At 43.6% G+C, this 6,942-nt stretch overlaps 1 pseudogene; it reads left to right on the plus strand.

Annotated features, from left to right (window-relative positions):
- Positions 1 to 310: 310 nt before the first annotated feature.
- LOC110223370 (olfactory receptor 1M1-like) lies at positions 311 to 1,229 on the plus strand (annotated as a pseudogene).
- Positions 1,230 to 6,942: the final 5,713 nt, after the last annotated feature.

Below are 6,942 nucleotides of genomic sequence, written 5' to 3' on the forward strand. Positions count from 1 at the left end.
TTGCATTTGAGTTCAAAGCAAAGTCCAGCAAGGGGGAAGTGTAGCTAGACATAGTTCATGTGAAAAAGTTCTGAGGTTTTTAGGGAACCCAAAGGTAAATATGAGTCTAATGTATGGAATATCAGCTAAAATGCTCATGGGAACTGAGGCTACATCCATAGAGACAAAATTTCCAGTTACACCCCATTTGTGTGCAGCTAGTACAACTTCTTACCAAGTGCTACAGTCCTCTTGATGGTGGTGATCTTCCTGCTGCTTGAAGGCTTCTAGTGATAGAGTCATAATCCACACTCTTTCTTTCCCCAGATACATGGAACTAGGGAATAAAACAAATGCTCAAGAATTCTTCCTTCTGAGACTTTCAGACAAGCCTGAGCTGCAGCCTCTCCTCTTTGCAATATTCTTGTGCATGTACCTCATTATCCTGACCAGGAATCTGCTGATCATCCTGGCCATTGGCTCGGATTCACACCTCCACACTCCTATGTACTTCTTCCTCTGTGTCTGGCCACTAATACCATCCCAAAGATGTTGGCAAACATTCAGTCCAAGAGTAAGTCCATCTCCTATGTTTGCTGCCTAACACAGATGTATTTTTTCCCACTTTTTTGGAATTGTAGACAGTGTCTTGATCACTGTGATGACCTATGACCACTTTGGGCCATCTGCCATCCACTGCACTACTGACAATCATGAGCCCATGTCTCTGTGGTTTGAGGTAGGTTTGCCCTGGGCTTTCTCCGTTGTGATTTCTCTGGCACATACCCTCCTCATGTCTTGCTTGAACTTGTGTGCCAGCACTGAGCTCCCTCATTTCTTCTGTGACCTCACACCACTGCTCCGGTTGTCCTGTTCTGACACTGCAGTCAACAAGATCTTGGTACTCATTGTGGATGGGATGGTAATTGTCACACCCTTCCTCTGCATTCTTGCCTCCTATGCCTGAATTGTTGTGGCTGTTCTAAAGGTCCTTTCTGCAGGGGGCAGGAAGAAAGCCTTCTCCACCTGCAGCTCTCACCTCTCTGTAGTGGCACTCTTCTATGGGACCACCATTGGGGTCTACCTCAGCCCCTCCTCTATCCACACAGCTGTGAAGACAAAGCTTCTGCTGTGATGTACACAGTGGTCACACCCATGCTGAACCCCTTCATCTATAGCCTGCACAATAGAGATCTGAAGGGGGCTCTGAAAAAAAACTTGTCAACAGAAAAATTGTCTCTTCTCCTTGAGCTCTCTCTTGGACTTGCCATGCTAGTTGCTCTGGAGGAGTGGGGTTTACTTATGGAAACTTGGGTTGGATGCAGGGACTCTTGGGTTGGGAAAATGTATATTTTGGGAACTCAGATTCCCCAACCCTAGGTATAACAAAGGCTCCTATAGACTTGGAATGATATACTAGATCCATTTTCCTTTAGTTTAACACATAATTGAGTTACTCTGTTCCATAGTTGGGGGTCATAGTTGTGCAATTCCCATTTGCCAAACATGACCAGGTTAAGCAAGCCAAGATGTATACTCAATAGATTCTGATGAAGAGTGGGCTATAGGATATTTTCATTGTACATGGATGGAAACAGTATCCCTCCCTGCCCTGAGTTGGCTATCATCCATTTTCCCATCCAATCATCTAGGTTTTTCTTGTGAAAGGGAGGATGATGTGGGGTGTTCATGTATGAGTAGACATGAGATTGAGAGAGGACTGATAAGATGGGGTGCCAGGTGAAGTGGGATGTCAGATGGAGTTGAGTGGGGTGAGGAGGAAGGGTTGGATGCGATAAGCAGTAGTTAAACTTGGTGAGACTGGGTAAGGTAGGATGAAGTTGTGTGAGGATGTGTAAGGAGAAGGAAGGTTGGAAGAAGAAGAGTAAAGAGGAAGAAAGGTGAAGATGGGATGAATTTGAGGAAGTAGGATAAGCCTGGGTGAGGCAGATTGAGGTTTGAGAGGTCAGGGAAGAGCAATGAGGAGGGAGAACATGCTGGAGGGATGTTGGTAAAATTGGGAAAGAAAGGTGGGTGATGAGAGGGAATGGAGTGAGGTGAAGAGGAGGAAGATTGAGTGAGGTTGGGTAAGGTGGACTGAAGCTGAGTGACACTGGATGAAGTTGTGCAAGGATGGAAAGGTTGAACGAAGAAGAATGAAGGTGAGAAGGGCATGAAGATGGCATGAGTTTGGAGGGAAGTGAGACAGAAGGAGGGAGAATACTGGTTTGATTGGCTGGTGAAGACAGTGTGAGGTTGAATGAAGCAGGGCAAGCTTGGATGACCCAGAGTGAGGTTGGGGAAGTGAAGCAAAGGGAGGAAAAGCAGAGGAAAGAGAAGAGGTGAGAAGCAATGAGGTTAGGTGAGGTTGGGCAAGGAAGTGTGTGTGTGTGTGTGTGTGTGTGTGTGTGTGTGTAAGAATGGGTGAGTGGATGGGAAAGGGTGAGACATCGGGAGGCTGGCTGAAAGAGGTGAAGGTTGATTCAGGGTGAGGCTGGGCAAGGCTATATGAGGGAAGCAAAGGAGGAAGATGGACAAATTTTTCTCTGAGCTCATAGAAGCTGATCCAGAGAAAAAAATATGCTCATTCTGGTTCTCCTCTATCTGGGCCTATGTTTCTCTCTTGGCCTATTGGTCAGGAATTTGAAGAGGATTGGGTTGGGGTAAGGTTGTACAAGTTGAGAGAGCAAGAGCAAGAGAGTGAGACAGTGAGAGAGCAAGAGAGAGAGCGAGAGAGAGAGAGAGAGAGAGAGAGAGAGAGAGAGAGAGAGAGAGAGAGAGAGAGAGAGAGAGTCTGGAGTTATCTTTCTCTAATGGCCTATTGGCCAATCCACTCTCTATCACTGCCCACCAAAGCTTCTTCCCAACTCCCTGCTTCATTGGACTATGCACAGGACTACATATTCCCCACAATCAATATGGATCCAACATGAGATTTAGCCTTGTTCATCCTGAGCTATCATTGCAAACCCCTGTTTTGCTCTGAGAATTGTTGGTTCTCAGAGCTAGAAGGGGCCTCATGGGTCATCTGGTTCAACCTCCTGACCAACACAAGATTTCCCCTTGTGATAACCCCCAATCTGTTCTTGAACATCTCTGGTTACTGGAAGTTTAGTACTTTTAAAGATGTATATTGCTGAGTCAGCGTTATCATGGTATAACATATAGCTGGCCTTTAGCACTGGGAAAACGTGGGTTCAAGTCCTGCTTCTGACATCCAGTGGCCATGTTACACCTGGGTAAATCATTATAAAAAAGGGTGACTATTATGTATTCGCATGACCTACTCCCAGGGTTGTTTAAAAGAAATCATTTTTTTTTGCTATCGTTCAGTCATTTCAGTGGTATCCAACTCTTTGGAGTTTTCTTGGCAGAGGTACTGAAGTGGTTTGCCATTTCCTTCTCATTTCCAGCTCATTTTACAGATAGGGAAATGGAGGCAAATATGACTTGCCCAGAGCCACATGGCTAGTAAGTGTCTGAGGCCAAATTTGAACTTAGGAAGATGAGTCCACTGTGCCACCTTGCTGCCCAAATAAATAATATGAAGTTATTTTTAAATAATGTGAACTATTATTATCACCCCTGAAACTCCTCACCAGGATTCTCTGGCAGAGCTAGAGTCCTGTAAATTTGGGATTTTTTGACCTTGGACAATACAATGCAGTCTTCTCTTAGAAAGCAGATGAATATTTATCAAATATGTTGTTTTATAATATACAGTGACTCTTTTGGGGGAATTTGAGCTCACACCAAATATGTTCATTTGCCCAATAATTTACTTGCATGGGGAATTCAGCTCTACTCCCTTTCCCCAACCACCTTAGGTGGCAGAATGGAGGCACAGACAAAAAGGAATCAGAGTTCTGTTGGAGGTTGGGACAGAAGGTCTAGAAGCTATCCTCTCTAGCCTTAAATCTAGGCTGGATTAAAGTTGCAGATGCTTCCAAAGAGCCAGCAGCAGAGAACACTGTGGAGGTGACCCTTTCTCACCCTTTCACTCTTCCAAAGTGGAATATAGCATAAGGAAATAACATCGGATATGAGTGAGAGGTCCTGGATTTGAGTTCTAGCTCTGACATTTAGTAATGTTTAACTTTGGCCAACCTGCTTCTCATGGCTGGGCTCAGTGTCCCCATTTGTTAAATGAGGCATGTCAGACTGGAGTAGATAATGAACTGGTCTTCCCTTTGTCTGCCATTCTTCTTGGACACTTTGTATATCTCATAGGAGCATAGATTTAGAACTGTAGCAGACTACTGAAATCATCTACTCCAACTCCCTCCATTTTGTTAGATAAGGAAACTATAGTTCAGAGGTTAAATGCCTTGCCCATGGTAACAAGGGTTGTATATAGGTGGCAGGCCTGGGATTCATGCACATGTCCTCTGACTTCTTCCAGTGTTTTTCTGCTGTGCCATGCCGCCTCTGATCCTTTGTACCCATTGTGCACCACCCTGTGTTATACTTCTCCGCCTAAATGTCATATGCTCTTTATTAGATTGTAAGCCCCATTGAAGGCAGGGACTGTGTTATTTTTTATCTCTGTATTTCCAGCATAGGGTCTTGAATTAAGTACCCAATAAAATTTATGAATTTAATTGAATGATCTCTAAAGTAATTTCCAACTGGGATATTTAGTGACTGAGTGGTAATTATTTCTTATACCCTGAGGAGTTAAGAGAGTGGGGGAGACAAGTGGGTAGAGAGAGAAAGGTAGAGAAAGAAAAATTATTTTTATTTTTGTATTTATTATTAAACTTTTAGGTGGCCCTTACTGTTCTCCCTGGTGACAACTTGGTAATAGATCCTCCCTTTAAGGTTAGGGTGACTTGAGGGGAATGAGAGAATGGATGGGGTAGTATGGGTCATATGGAGGAGAATAATGGGATGGAGAAAGGAGGGACAGGATTCAGTGAGGTTGGGAGTATTCCTCTGTTGAGGGCCGATCTTAAGAGTCTGATATGGGTTTAAGATCCAGGGCAGAGTTTGACCTCTGCCCAGGCTTTTACCCAAAAGGGCTCAATTATCAAGAGGTACAGCTCTCCAATCTCTCCCTGTTAGGAGGTTCCTGAGACATTCCCTCTCAATCTTTGAACCTTAGATTTACACATCCACTCCTCTATGCAGGTGGTGCCAAGGTGCTTGGGAAAACCTTGGAATTTACAACCCAATCTAGGAACCCTGATAACGAGGAAATTTATGTTGTCACGTCCTCAGCAGATGTTCTGGGGAGTGTCTCACGGGGAGAACTCTTTGAAGTTAGGCTAGATTTTCTCTCTATATCCTGTACCCTCAGATGAATAAACTGAGTCAGTTCTGCTGCTCCGCCTGGTCCATGTCTCAAGTTTATTTCATGCTCTTCCATTCAGTGCACTATTTGATTGCTGGCAACATTCCTCAAAGGGCATACTCCTCATTTTTCCTGTCCTCACATGGAGGACATCCTAGAGCGGTTATCTAACCTAACATTTGTTGTTGTTCAGTTGTTTTGCCCCATTTGGGGTGTCCCTGGCAGAGACATTAGAGTGGTTTGCCATTTTCTTCTCCAGATCGTTTTATAGATGAGGGAACTGAGGGAAAAGTGACTTGCCCAAGGTCAAACATCTAGTAAGTGTCTGAGGCCAGATTTGAACTTAGGAAGAAGAGTCTTCCTGACTCCAGGCCCGGCACTCTATCCACTGAGCCATCTAGTAATAACCTTTGCAAAATCCCTGACTAGAGGCCTTCTTTATTTGAACACCTCAAGGGATGGTGAGTTCACTGTCTCAGAGGGGGATAGTTTTGATTATTAGGATACTTTACCTTATATTGAGCTGAAATCTGCCTCTCCTTAACTCTTACCACTTTATTCTATGTCTCCCTTCTGGGACTCATTGGGTCAAGATTAATCTGTGTTCCATATCACAATCCTTCAGGTAGTTGAAGAAAGAGGTCATATCTTTCTAAGTCTTATCTTTTGGCTAAACATCTCCAGTTCCTGTTGAACTTTAGATGATGTGGTTTTGAATACCAAACCTGTCCTGGCTGTCCTCCTCTGCCTTCATTCTAGTTTGTCAATATCTCTCCTAAAACATGGACCTGAGCCTTGAACACCATTCTCCAGATGCTCTCTGACCATGGAAAGAGTACAGTACATTTATCACTCTAAGCACTTCCATCATGTTCTCCTTAGCAATGTGGGAATACTGACTCTCCAGAAGGAAGAGATCCTTAGAGTCTCAGGGAAGTATTGCCTTACCGTTCCAGAACAGCTTTTGTAACTCAGATATCATTCCTTTTCCCCTCTCTCTTTAATAGTTTATTTTTCCCAATTTCACGTAAAAACAATTTTAACCTTCGTTTTGTACAATTTTGAGTTCCAAATTATCTCCCACCCTTCTCTCCCTCTCTCCTTATTAAGAAGACAAGCAATTTGATAAAAGTTATAGATATGCGGTCATGCGAAATGTATTTCCATATCAGTCATGTTGTGAAAGAGAACACAGACAAAAAACTAAGAAAAATGAAGTGAAAAAAGATGCTTTGCTCTGCACTCAGATTCCATCAGTTCTTTTGCTGGAGGTAGACAACATTTTTCATCATCAGAATTCAGAATTCTCTTGTGTCTTTGTATTACTGAGAATAGCTAAGTCATTTGTGATCCATTTCACATTGACTTCTCATTGTCTCTGAATCATTCCCCCAAGGTCTGTGTCTTCTGATCTGTCATCCCTATCTGGTACTTGTGTAGGGCTTGGGGCTGTTTTTCTTGTCTTTAGTAATCTTTTCCAAGAAGGGTAGAGTTTCACAACCTTGGTCATATCAGTCAGCAATGACTGAAAGCCTAGGAGCTTTGGACCTTTCAGACTCACAAGGTTTCTGCCAAGGTTGCACATGCCTATCTCAGGGTTGCTGTTCTATTACCTATAGTTCAGGGAAGGAACACAAAATGCAAGATGTAGCTAAGGGTCCGAGGCCCAG

Source organism: Phascolarctos cinereus, unplaced genomic scaffold (assembly GCF_003287225.1).
Source record: "Phascolarctos cinereus isolate Bilbo 61053 unplaced genomic scaffold, phaCin_HiC Scaffold_4;HRSCAF=312, whole genome shotgun sequence".
NCBI classification, from domain to species: domain Eukaryota; kingdom Metazoa; phylum Chordata; class Mammalia; order Diprotodontia; family Phascolarctidae; genus Phascolarctos; species Phascolarctos cinereus.